This window comes from Oncorhynchus masou, chromosome 10 (assembly GCF_036934945.1).
Source record: "Oncorhynchus masou masou isolate Uvic2021 chromosome 10, UVic_Omas_1.1, whole genome shotgun sequence".
Classification (NCBI taxonomy): domain Eukaryota; kingdom Metazoa; phylum Chordata; class Actinopteri; order Salmoniformes; family Salmonidae; genus Oncorhynchus; species Oncorhynchus masou.
This window is the reverse complement of record NC_088221.1, coordinates 24,808,076-24,821,561: the sequence shown is the minus strand read 5'-3', so window position 1 is coordinate 24,821,561 and position 13,486 is coordinate 24,808,076. Positions and strand designations below refer to the sequence as shown.

The 13,486-nt window shown below is 40.7% G+C and overlaps 1 protein-coding gene and 1 pseudogene across 3 annotated transcripts in view; one reads left to right on the top strand and one right to left on the bottom strand.

Annotated features, from left to right (window-relative positions):
- LOC135547380 (synaptotagmin-like protein 5) overlaps positions 1–1,125 on the bottom strand; it is a 67,979-nt gene extending 66,854 nt beyond the window's left edge. For all 3 annotated transcript variants that reach the window (XM_064976361.1, XM_064976363.1, XM_064976362.1), the window contains exon 1: positions 1,022–1,125. The gene's annotated coding sequence lies outside the window, so the exon portion shown is untranslated. The remainder of the gene's footprint in view (positions 1–1,021) is intronic.
- Positions 1,126–2,238: 1,113 nt separating this feature from the next.
- Positions 2,239–4,602, top strand: LOC135547402 (dynein light chain Tctex-type 1-like; annotated as a pseudogene).
- Positions 4,603–13,486: the final 8,884 nt, after the last annotated feature.

The window sequence follows — 13,486 nt, the reverse complement described above, 5'->3', positions numbered from 1 at the left end:
GTAATTTGTTTTAGCAACTTACAAGGTTGATAAGGACAAATGTGCCCACTAAATGACCAATATATAAATGTGAAAAAAATGACCTTGCAAAGAACACTGGGTGATATGTCACCATATAATGCTACTATCTCAAAATGTCTCAATGTTGACATTTATTTCTTCAAAATGTTGACTTATCTCAAAATGTTTTGATAGTATTAAGGTTTTAAAAACATTTTGGTGGCAGGAATGTGCTTCCATAGCCTGTAACTTTGAAACAACATTAGTTTAAGACGTGCTAAGTGAATATGAAACATTTTGATGAATTCAGTTCATGCTATTGCATTAAATCCAACATATGTCTCTGTGGCGATAGTCTACTAATTACTAAGTTAGTACATGCAAAATGTGTAAATTGTTTCACAGTATCCTAATAATAGCCCATTGAAATAATGTGTTACAATTAGCCTATATTTCACAGCTCTGTCTACACAAACTGTCAGATAAATTGAACATCTTCAAACCAGTTTCTAGTGTGACTGGACAGAGAGCACAAAAACTGTCAGATAAATTGAACATCTTCGAACCAGTTTCTAGTGTGACTGGACGGAGAGCACAAAAACTGCCTTTTGCTGCATTGCACCTGTACAAACAAACACTGCTAACTTTACATGCAGCTGTATGGTAGTTGAGACCTCACCTGAACAGAAACGTTTTATTTTATAATTACTCATCTGAATTATTTGTCCATAATGCAATTATTTAGAAGGATATGCAACAATGCAAAATAAATGTTTAAAATCTATCGCAATTTTGCAAAAACAGCATGTCGCCTATGAGTTTTAAGAATTAGCTTATGATGATGGTTATTCACTATGGGAATGGCTTACTGGTCTCTTGTCGCTTGTTACCTCCTCGTCGGGAATCTCCCTTTCAGAATCATTATGGGACATTCACCGCTGTTCATGTTTCACACAGATAGAACCACCAACATAAAATTACAATGGTTTCTCTTAAGATTGTAACAGAAAAGCCATCATACCTGAAAGCAGCACTCCGGCAAGTGGTGGCTTGGTGACTCCTGAGAGTGGATGCTATGGGGGAGCTTGTGCAGTTAGTCCATCTCTTTGCGCGTCTCTCTGATCACAGCTGTAGTGTCAACTGCTCTGCTCCGCATAGCAGCCCAGTGCTCTCCTGTGTAAGGGGGCGTGGTCACATTTTCGGGAAAACAGCTGGGGCAGCTACTCTGCAGTCTATCTACGAACCCGATTTAGTAGGCTATTATTTCTCCAGTGGCAATATACCGGGATACTGAATATAGGCTAATGATTTCCTTATGACTCAATAAGTCATGCTGCCGTGGCAAAGCAGTTTAGATGTCTTCCTGTGCGTCTCTCTCTCTCTTTCTTTCTGTGTGTTTCTCTGTTTTTTCTTTGTGTGTGTTGTCCTAGAGTCAAATTGTGGTACCATACCCCAGATCTAACCTTAGCTGCTACGAGGATAAAAAGACAGAATTACATAAAACACTGAATTACAAAACAATATCTGATCGTTTATTAGTGGTTATGATCAGTCCACTTCTTACACTTACTACCATACAATTCCTAATACCTCCCTCCGCAAGGAGGCAGGAAATAATCTACTGCTCTCATTTGCAGTCGTGGGTGTATATTGCCTCGCTGAGTCTGTCACAGATGAGACAGATATTTCACCAGATGTATAAATATGAAGCATCCGCTTGACGTTCCCCCTCACAACCAAATTTGGTAGTGAGAAGCCCAGTGCCGGCAATGGGGAGAGGATGGAATGAGATGAATTTTGGCCAAGATTCTGCACATTTTCTCATCGATGAAACATTTGATCTTAATATGGTTCTGTTCCCAAAACTACAATATGTTATGAACAGAGTGGACTAAGTTTTGTACACTTTACCCTTTGCCAAAGTTGTAAAAAAATTGCGTTGTTAGAAAGGAGTGCAAAGGCGAACTGAGTTATTGCACCACTTCAGAGTATGCGTTCCCTAATGAGAATATGCAGATATGTGCTAGAACGGGCCAATAGGATATCGCTAGCTCGCCCACCTCCTTGCTTGTTTTGCCAACTATGACTCATTTATTCACGTTGGGTGTGGTTTAGCTATAAAACAATACAATTATCTCTGCCTTTGATCATCTCCGTCTCGTTGATAGCTAAGCAGGAATAACAGCAGGGTCGGCGAAAAGGCCTTGTATAAATAAGACATTCTTGCATTGAAATCAAATGGTGGAGTACAATTCCGGAGAGGAGGTAGATTTAGCATTTAGCTAAATCATTATAAGCATTATATATCAGACTTCATAGCATTTAGCCCAGTTAGATAGCTAACGTTTGCATGTACTGCATAGATGCTGTTTCGAAAACGTCACAAGCCAGCACTTGAGGGGATTTGTTTATTTGGCACGGATTACCCCAGTGGGAGGAGTTTGATTCGGGAGAAAAGTGATGGTGTTGGTTTAGGAACGGACTGCTTCACAGGTGTGAGCCAGGTGCTCAGCTCTGACCGACCCCGAAATCGGCTCAAAACAAAAGTGTAATTAAGCAGGGAGTGATTAATAGGATTCAGATTTTTCACATGCACACGTGATTGCTTTGGATAAAAACTCTGCCTTCCCAATGTAACCTATTTAGAAAATTCAATGAAAAAAACATGCTGTGTTTTTCTGGATGATGCACCATGCTGCCTTGTTGACAACATGACAGCGGGGCTGATTTGATTTGTTTGATTTGAGATTTTGTCCGTTGACTTGTGCATTTGCCCGGTTCATCGCGGGCCAGTGTAATATAGACCCTCCATTAGTATTTGTGTAGTCAAATGAAACAGACAAGATAATATAGGCCTTCTTGTAAACATTTGTCAGGTAAATGTCATATTAATACATGTAGTTGTGTGGGGAATTTATCAGTTTAGCAGCGAGCCAATTTACTGGGTATGATCAAATCAACTGGACTGAGCACCTGTCAAAAACAGCATAGCTAGCGAGCTTACAGTACTATGCAGTCAAAGTAACCCAGTGTATGAATGAAATGTTTCAGCTACTTCGAAATGTTCCAGAAATCACAATGCTCTTTCATACTTTAGAAGGCTGCAATACCCATAGTCTCAGTGCAAATTATTCTAAACATCCTATGAACAGACTAATAGTTAGATAATGAATTATTGGTGCAGCAGCCCCCTTCTCATCCCTGGGTTTGCCTGAAAGCAGCCTTTGATGTCCAGCCTCCACAGCTCTAGTGTTGACATGACCTCTAAGATCTCAAAGTGGGGTGTCTGTCTGTGTACCCCAGTTCGTTGTGAGAACAGCCGGGAAAATGTAGGTCAACACCAGCTCCTTTTGATTTGTATGATTCCAAGCACACAACTGTGTGAATGAATGCCGAACACTCAACAACTTTGTTTGACTTTATATCTTAACTAAGTAATACCCTCTATTTTGTTCATGTTTTTCATAATGAACCTTTTTATAAATATTTGGAATCGCAGGTGTCTTACAACGCTGAGGAGGCCATTGTCTCTGTTAAAGAGGTAGGTAAGAGGATCTTGGAAACATGTTTATCAACAGCCTTATTTGTTGGCTGGTGAAGATGGTCAAAACCACTGATTATCCCCTTCATATTTGCTTGATTGTGTTGTTTCTCATTGCGATCTCATCTCCTATGATATTATTTATATTATTACTCTTACTGACTCTGTGTATCGAAGGTATCATTGGAGGAATAGGCTATAACCAGAACAAAGTGATCCAATGGACCGCCAGCATCGTGGAGCACTCTCTCACCCAGTTGGTCAAACAAGGGGAGACCATTCAAGTTCATGGGTGTGATGTTAAGATATTTTAACACTACTGAGCTATGGGATTACAAGAGTCAGTCACAAATTGGTCACATCGAAGTAGGGAGATAACATAGACGCACTAAAAGTTGAAGTTGTTAGAATGAGGTTTAAGGTATACTATCTTCTCCACCCTTAACAGGCTGGACGATGGGCCCTTTGTGACCGGGAGCAAGGCTCTGTGCATGACAGAATGCTTACAGCAGGAAATACATCATCAACATGGTCTTGTGTTCCAGTGAACTGTGTCATCATGCAGAAGACTGGTGCTGGTCTCCACACGGCCAACTCTCGCTACTGGGACACTGCTACTCATGGTGAGATAAAGGGAAACACCACACTGTACTACTCACTGTACAAACCATTGAACAGTCATTTGCTTTGTTGTGCTAATGAACAGTGTATCACCCTTTGGTTTAATCAGGAGGGTGTAACATGTAGAACTTAAAGATAGAAGTATATTGAATTTTCTGTGATATTCTGAGAACAGGGAATATTTCCCACTCTGTACATTGAGTTTCTATCTGTATATGTTTTTTGAACATTGCACTGCACTCAAGAAGCTGCGTGTGTGGAACTATATTTTACGAGTCTAAATTAGTTCTGATGTTGTGTTCCCTTTGATTGGTTGAGATCTTGTAGGTTGACCTGATTGGTTTTTGTGGTGTCCTCCCACAGGAAGCTGCACAGTCAGGTGGGAGAACCGCACCATGTACTGTGTGGTGTGTGTTTTCGCTGTGGCCGTGACCTGTTAACTTGGGACCCTCAATTTCCCTTCCCAAAACCCCCTCTCGAACATGGCCAGGCATGCACCAGGACTACCAAGCCTTGAAGAGCCTATGCTGATTACCTATGAACAGAAATGTCTGTTGTACAAAAACACTTCTTAACCCCACAATTACAAACTTTGACCATCTACAATGGGAACCATAGGATGGGAATTCAGTGTTCTTGCTATATGTGGTGAATGTATAGTGTTGTTTGGTGTTGTCTGTGTGTAAATGTAAATACAGACCAATAGATAGAGAGAGATATGCTCAGTATGGATTTAAGAAATGGCACTACCCATACTGGTAAATGTTCTTCTTTGAACAATCACAGAATATCTTCAACTAGGCTATACATGTGTAATAATAGTATTAACTAAATCTATAAATCACAATTATAGTTACAACTTTGTAGTTTTATGAAGGTCTATGTTTAATTTAAGAATATGTTAAGACATAATAATTAAACTACTCCATTTATATTTATTCTCCATTTATATTTATTCTAAAACTATTCCTTGTAGATTTCTGAAATTGTAGCTTTGTATTTATCAGGATCCCCATTAGCTCTCCCCAATTAGCCCATTAGCTCTCCCCAATTAGCCCATTAGCTCTCCCCAATTAGCCCATTAGCTCTCCCCAATTAGCCCATTAGCTCTCCCCAATTAGCCCATTAGCTCTCCCCAATTAGCCCATTAGCTCTCCCTGTTGGTCTAGTGGTTAGGATTTGGAGCTCTCACTACCGCAGCCCGGGTTCAATTCCAGGTCAGGGAATGAATAGCTTGGATCCTGAGTGGCGCAGAGTTCTAATGCACTGCATCACAGTGCTAGAGGCGTCACTACAGACCTGGGTTTGATCCCAGGCTGTATCACAACTGGCCGTGATCAGGAGTCCGGGTTAGGGGAGGGTTTGGCCATTGTAAATAAATAAGAATTTGTTCTTAACGGACTTGCATAGTTAAATAAAAAAGCTGCCAAGGCAGCAACTACTCTTCCTGGGTTCCAAAGACATTAAGGCACTTACATCACATATAAAGCAAAAGATAAAATATAACAACATGTAACATTACTACACCACTACATATCTACAATACAGAATGTATAATACTACAATATTACAATGTGCGTGTGTGTTTCTCCTCTATTTTTAGCCATGAGAGATTGACATGCTTATTATTAATGTTTGCTCTACGTGTACATTTAAGAGCAAGCCGTGCTGCCCTGTTTTCAGCTGTCATTCAGTTGTCATTTTCCCAAGTCCCTCTTTGTGTCACCTGACCACACTACTGAACAGTAGTCCAGCTGCGACAAAACTAGGGCCTGTAGGACCTGCCTTGTTGATAGTGTTGTTAAGAAGAACTGTCTTTTATTATGGGCAGATTTCTCCCCATCTTAGCTACTGTTGTATCAATATGTTTTGACAATGACAGTTTACAATCCAGAGTTACTCCAAGCAGTTTAGTCACCTCAACCTGCTCATATTATTCATTACAAGATTTAGTTGAGGTTTAGAGAAATGATTTATCCCAAATACAATGCTTTTAGTTTTTTCTTTACATTTAGGACTAATTTATTCCTTGCCACCCATTCTGAAACTAACTGTAGCTCTTTGTTAAGTGTTGCAGTCCTGGCAGTAGATGAAGGCTTTTTGTTTCAATTACTCATGATACTGTAAATATGACTTGTGAGCTGTGACTGACATCTTTGTCCATTGACATTTCAGTCATTAAATGCATTATTTAACTAACATCATCGTTTTCTGGTGTTTATTTGAGACGTCTCACCAGTAAAGCAGGTTTACAGAATAGCTAGTGAGGTTTAGGATGGGGTGAAACTGCTAGTTTCCTACCTTGTACATAAGGGGATTGTGAGGTAGTAGTGGCATTAGACAATTTATAACAACGAAAGGTTCTCCTATTTGCTGCATTGTTTGTTGTTCTAATCTAGGGCAAAGCCTTGTACAAGATGGTATTTTAAAAGAAGATCAGGTGGAATTAGATTGTATACAGACACAAGCTACATCATTGGTCTATGTAATTACAGATGTTAAAAGTGAATAGTGAAACTCTAAGACTTTAATGTCTTTAAACAGACACACACCTCAACTATTAAAACTCATATGACAAGCGTGTCTCAAAGAGTTTATTACTTTTATATTTAGGCAAATGTTGAGTGTGAAAAGAGGCCAAAGTCAACACATGAGAATATATCTGTCCAAGTCTGATGAAGCAAGGCTATCCATAGCCTGAGTGACAGGTTATGGCTGGTGAAACTAGACATTTACATCAGAGAAGTTCTGAAAATGACTACCTTGGATGAATTTGTCCCTCTTTTTAGCATCCTTTTGTCCCTCACCTGAGTTAATCATTGATTGAAGCCGTTTCCATTCTATTCTGTTCACCAACCAAGACTTAGTAGATCAATTACTTCAAGGGTGGTGAGAAGGACAAATAGTTTTTTAAAGAATTTTCTCCCAGCCTAACAAACTAGAGGAATATTCTTGGCTGGATTCCATTTAGAAACCTTGCTACCTCTCCTCTGCCCTAATCTGAAAATACTTGATAGGAAAAAGTCAAATGGTGAACATTTGAAAGGGAAGGGAGTTTGTAATCGAGATGGAAACGAAGGGATAAAGAAAAAACGGAATCCTTAATCTCTCCTACAACACTGAATGCTCTCAAGGATTCGTAGTCACATCTGCTTACATCAGGTTCACAGTCAAGGCTACAACATCTTTCTGTCATATTTTTTGGGATTAATGGATGAGATTTACAGTCAGTTTATGTATTGTGCCACTAGGGGTCAGTATAATTCCATATACGTGGTCTGATTATATTATAACACACAAAACACAATTACTCGATAAGTCACATATACAAGTAATTCACATATTGTATGAATTCCATCTTTAAAATACCACTTTTAATAATCATTTTCTCTGTGAGATTGATTCACAACACCGTGTGTTACTTACATTTGATTATTTTTATTACAAACATTCTGTTTGGCTTCAAAGACTGCTTGTATTTTTAATCCAAACTATATGGAGCATTCATGTGACACTAAATTCTGTCAAGCCCTGTGCAACAGCATTGCAAAAGAAGAGCTAGTGTAAAAAAAAATCCTATAAAAGAAACATACAACATTCCAAAACAATGCATTTAAGGTTCAAGCTAAGCAAAGACTCTTCTCACCATTCCAAATATTTAACACTTTTCAAATAGATATTGTGCAAGTCTGTGTCTAGATTAACATATGTAATAAATCACCAGAATTGAAGTGGCCAAAGAGACTCGGAGACACAATAGCACAATGCACATCCAATCAAAGTATCTCACTGTGGCAACATAAACAACAACAGCTGCTGCTGACTGCTGCGCTTAGTTACAAAGCTGAACCAAAGTGACAGAAATCTTTCATAAACATGCAACGGTGTGAGACAGAGTCTGTCAGTGGCCGTGGTCATGCGGTGGGTTCAGTACATACAGTTGTGTTTAGTAAGAGATATGATCCGTTTATTTCACCTTTATTTAACCAGGTAGGTCAGTTGAGAACAAGTTCTCATTTACAACTGCGACCTGGCCAAGATAAAACAAAGCAGTGCGACACAAACAACACAGAGTTACACATGGAATAAACAAACGTCAATAACACAATAGAAGAAAAAAATCTATATACAGTGTGTGTAAATGAAGTAAGATTAGAGAGGTAAGGCAATAAATAGGCCGTAGTGGCGAAGTAATTACAATTTAGCAATTAAACACTGGAGTGATAGATGTGAAGATGATGAATGTGCAAGTAGAGATACTGGGGTGCAAAGGAGAAAAAATAAGAAAAAAAAGAATATGGGGGATGAGGTAGTTGGATGGGCAATTTACAGATGGGCTACGTACAGGTGCAGTGATCGGTGAGCTGCTCTGACAGTTGATGCTTAAATTTTGTGAGGGAGATATGAGTTTCCAGCTTCAGTGATTTTTGCAATTCATTCCAGTCATTGGCAGCAGAGAACTGGAAGGAAAGGCAGCCAAAGAAAGAATATGCTTTGGGGGTGATCAGTGAAATATACCTGCTGGAGTGAGTGCTATGGTAACAAATGAGCTGAGAGAAGGTGGGACTTTACCAAGCAAATACTTATAGATGACCTGGAGCAAGTGGGTTTGGCGATGAATATGAAGCGAGGGCCAGCCAACGAGAGCATACAGGTCGCATGGTGGGTAGTATATGGGGCTTTGGTGACCAAACGGATGGCACTGTGATAGACTGCATCCAATTTGCTGAGTAGAGTGTTGGAGGCAATTTTGTAAATGACATCGCTGAAGTCAAGGATTGGTAGGATAGTCAGTTTTACAAGGGTATGTTTGGCAGCATGAGTGAAGGATGCTTTGTTGCGAAATAGAAAGCCGATTCTAGATTTAGTTTTGGATTGGAGATGCTTAATGCGAGTTTGGAAGCAGAGTTTACAGTCTAGCCAGACACCTAGGTATTTGTAGTTTTCCACATATTCTAAGTCAGAACCGTCCAGAGTAGTGATGCTGGACAGGCGGGCAGGTGCAGGCAGCGATCGGTTGAAGAGCATGCATTTAGTTTTACTTGCATTTAAGAGCAGTTGGAGGCCACAGAAGGAGAGTTGTATGGCATTGAAGCTTGTCTGGAGGTTAGTTAACACAGTGTCTAAAGAATGGTGTCGTCTGCGTAGAGGTGGAACAGAGAATCACCAGAGAATCACCAGCAGCAAGAGCGACTTCATTGATGTATACAGAGAAAAGAGTCGGCCCAAGAATTGAACCCTGTGGCACCCCAATAGAGACTGCCAGAGGTCTGGACAACAGGCCCTCAGATTTGACACACTGAACTCTGTCTGAGAAGTAGTTGGTGAACCAGGCGAGGCAGTCATTTGAGAAACCAAGGCTGTTGAGTCTGCCGATAAGAATGTGGTGATTGACAAAGTTGAAAGCCTTGGCCAGGTTGATGAATAAGGCTGCACAGTATTGTCTTTTACTGATGGTGGTTATGATATTGTTTAGGACCTTGCGCGTAGCTGAGGTGCACCCATGACCAGCTCGGAAAACAGATTGCATAGTGGAGAAGGTACGATGGGATTCTAAATGGTCAGTGATCTGTTTGTTAACATTGGTTTTCGAAGACTTTAGAAAAGGGAGGGCAGGATGGATATAGGTCTATAACAGTTTGGATCTAGATTGTCTCCACCTTCGAAGAAGGGATGACCGCGGTAGCGTTCCAATCTTTCGGGATCTCAGACGATACGAAAGAGAGGTTGAGCAGGCTAGTAATAGGGGTTGCAACAGTTGCGGCAGCATTTTAGAAAGAGAGGGTCCACATTGTCTAGCCCAACTGATTTGTATGGGTCTAGATTTTGCAACTCTCTCAGAACATCAGCTATCTGGATTTGGGTGAAGGAGAAACGGGGGAGGCAAGTAGCTGTGGGGTGGTGCAGGGCTGTTGACCGGGGTAGTGGTAGCCAGGTGGAAAGCATGGCCAGCCGTAGAAAAATGCTTATTGAAATTCTCAATTATTGTGGATTTATCCGTGGTGACAGTGTTTCCTAGCCTCAGTGCCGTGAGCAGCTGGGAGATGCTCTTCTTCTCCATGGACTTTTCAGAGTTTGTGCTAAAGGATGCAAATTTCTGTTTGAAAATGCTAGCCTTAGCTTTCCTAACTGCCTGTGTATATTGGTTCCTAACTTTCCTGAAAAGTTGCATATCGCGGAGGCTATTCGATGCTAATGCAGTACGCCACAGGATGTTTTTGTGCTGGTCAAGGGCAGTCAGGTCTGGAGTGAACCAAGGGCAATATCTGTTCCTGGTTCAAAATGTTTTGAATGGGGCATGCTTACTTAAGATGGCGAGGAAAGCACTTTTAAAGAATAACCAGGCATCCTCTACTGACGGAATGAGGTCAATATCCTTCCAGGATACCTTGGCCAGGTCGATTAGAAAGGCCTGCTCACTGAATTGTTTTAGGGAGCATTTGACAGTGATGAGGGGTGGTCGTTTGACCGCAGACCCATTACAGACGTAGGCAATGAGGCAGTGATCGCTGAGATCCTGGTTGACCACAGCAGAGGTGTATTTAGAGGGAAGGTTGGTCAGGATGATATCTATGAGGGTGCCTGTGTTTACAGATTTGTGGTTGTACCTGGTAGGTTCACTGATCATTTGTGTGAGATTGAGGGCATCATAGATTGTAGGACGGACGGGGTGTTAAGCATGTCCCAGTTTAGTTCACCTAACAGTACGAGCTCTGAAAATAGATGGGGGGAAATCAATTCACATATGGTGTCTAGGGCACAGCTGGGGGCAGAAGGTGGTCTATAACAAGCGGAAACAGTGAGAGACTTGTTTCTGGAAAGGTGGATTTTTAGAGTTAGAAGCTTGAATTGTTTGGGCACAGACCTGGATAGTATGACAGAGCTCTACAGGCTGTCTCTGCAGTATATTGCAACTCCGCCTTCTTTGGCAGTTCTACCTTGTCGGAAAATTTTATAGGTAGGGATGGAAATTTCAGGATTTTTGGTGGCCTTCCTAAGCCAGGATTCAGACACGGCTAGGACATCCGGGTTGGCAGAGTTTGCTAAAGCAGTTAATAAAACAAACTTAGGGAGGAGGCTTCTAATGTTAACATGCATGAAACCAAGGCTTTTACGGTTACAGAAGTCAACAAATGAGAGCGATTGGGGAATGGGAGTGGAGCTAGGCACTACAGGCCCTGGATTAACCACTACATCACCAGAGGAACAGAGGAGGAGTAGGATAAGGGTACGGCTAAAGGCTATAAGAACTGGCCGCCGAGGGCGTTTGGAACAGAGAATAAAAGGAACAGGTTTCTGGGAGCAGAAGAATAGATTCAAGGCATAATGTACTAACAAGGGTATGGTAGGATGTGAAAACAGTGGAGGTAAACCTAGGCATTGAGTGACGATGAGAGAGGTTTTGTCTCTAGAGACATCATTTAGACCAGGTGAGGTCACCGCATGTGTGGGAGGTGGAACAAAAGGGCTAGCTAAGGCATATTAAGCAGTGCTTGAGTCTCTACAGTAAAATAAGACAATCACTAACCAAAACAGCAATGGACAAGACATATTGACATTAGGGAGAGGCATGAATAGCCGAGTGATCATAGGGACCAGTGGGAGGCTAGGCGAGCTGGAGACACGGCGATTCAGACAGCTAGCTGGCCGGGGCTAGCAGAGGGGCCTTAAGGGGGGAGGGGGCGTCGTGACGGAAGAAGTCTGTGGTAGCCCCCTTGGACGGTTACGTTGGCAGACCAGTCGTGTTGGATTGGCAGGGCTCCGTGTAGGCAGTAAAAGATTAGTCTCTTTACATATACACTAGTGCTGGCTTATAGATCAGTCACCAGGGCTGTAAATTAATAAAATATCTTTGATAGCAAAAAAATTTGGAACACAACATAAAATGTAGGATCACCAGAAAGCAGATTTGTATATTTATTGTTATAAAGCCTATATTGGGCCTATATGAATTCTAGCTACTTTTGAAGCACATGCTGTGCCCTAGAAACTAATAACTCTTTAAAGCTGCAAATGGCTTAAGGACAACAAAGTCAAGGTATTGGAGTGGCCATCACAAAGCCCTGACCTCAATCCTATAGAACATTTGTGGGCAGAACTGAAAAAGCGTGTGCAAGCAAGGAGGCCTACAAACCTGACTCAGTTACACCAGCTCTGTCAGGAGGAATGGGCCAAAATTCACCCAACTTATCGTGGGAAGCTTGTGGAAGGCTACACGAAATGTTTGACCCAAGTTAAACAATTTAAAGGCCATGCTACCAAATACTAATTGAGTGTATGTAAACTTCTGACTCACTGGGAATGTGATGAAAGAAATAAAGGCTAAACTAAATAATTATCTCTACTATTATTCTGACATTTCACATTCTTAAAATAAAGTGGTGATCCTAACTGACCTAAGACAGGGAATTTTTACTAGGATTAAATGTCAGGAATTGTGAAAAACAGAGTTTTAAATGTACTTGGCTAAGGTGTATGTAAACTTTTAATTTTACTTCACGACATTACTAAATAAAACAATGTACATTTTACTCTACATTTTCCCTGACACCCAACAGTATTTGTTACATTTCGAATGCTTAGCAGGACAAGAAATGGTCCAATTCCCACATGTATCAAGAGAACATCCCTGGTCATCTCTACTGCATCTGATCTGGCGGACTCACTTAATAACAAAACCGCTTCATTTGTAAATTATGTCTGAGTGTTGGAGTGTGCCCCTGGCTATCCATAAATAAAAAACAAGAAAATCGTGCCATCTGGTTTGCTTAATATTAGGAATGTGAAATTATTTATATTTGTACTTTTACTTTTGATACTTAAGTATATTTTAGCAAATACATTTACTTTTGATACTTCAGTATATTTAAAACCAAATACTTTAGACTTTTACTCAAGTAGTATTTTACTGGGTGACTTTTACTTGAGTCATTTTCTACTAAGGTATCTTTACTTTTACTCCAGTATGACCATGGGTACTTTCTCCACCACTGGCCTAAACCTATTGATGTTACATTTAATGGAATATGAATGACTGTCATCCAATATGCTGTAATAGAAATAAAGCCACGCTCATTAAAAAAAAATCGTCTTCCCTACAGCAACTGTGACTTCCACCAAATGGGGCAGGGAGCGAGTGACGCATGCCATCAGTGAATTTATAACCCCCCCCCCCCTCAATATTGGCTAGCAGTGTGTCAAACGGCATCATAAAAATAAGCTTTTTATGATGGTTATTAGGCTATGCATAATTGGTTTTGGTAACAATACAATTATGAGCCACACCATTTAATTTAACAGGAAGCCATTGCAAGGGCTACTTTA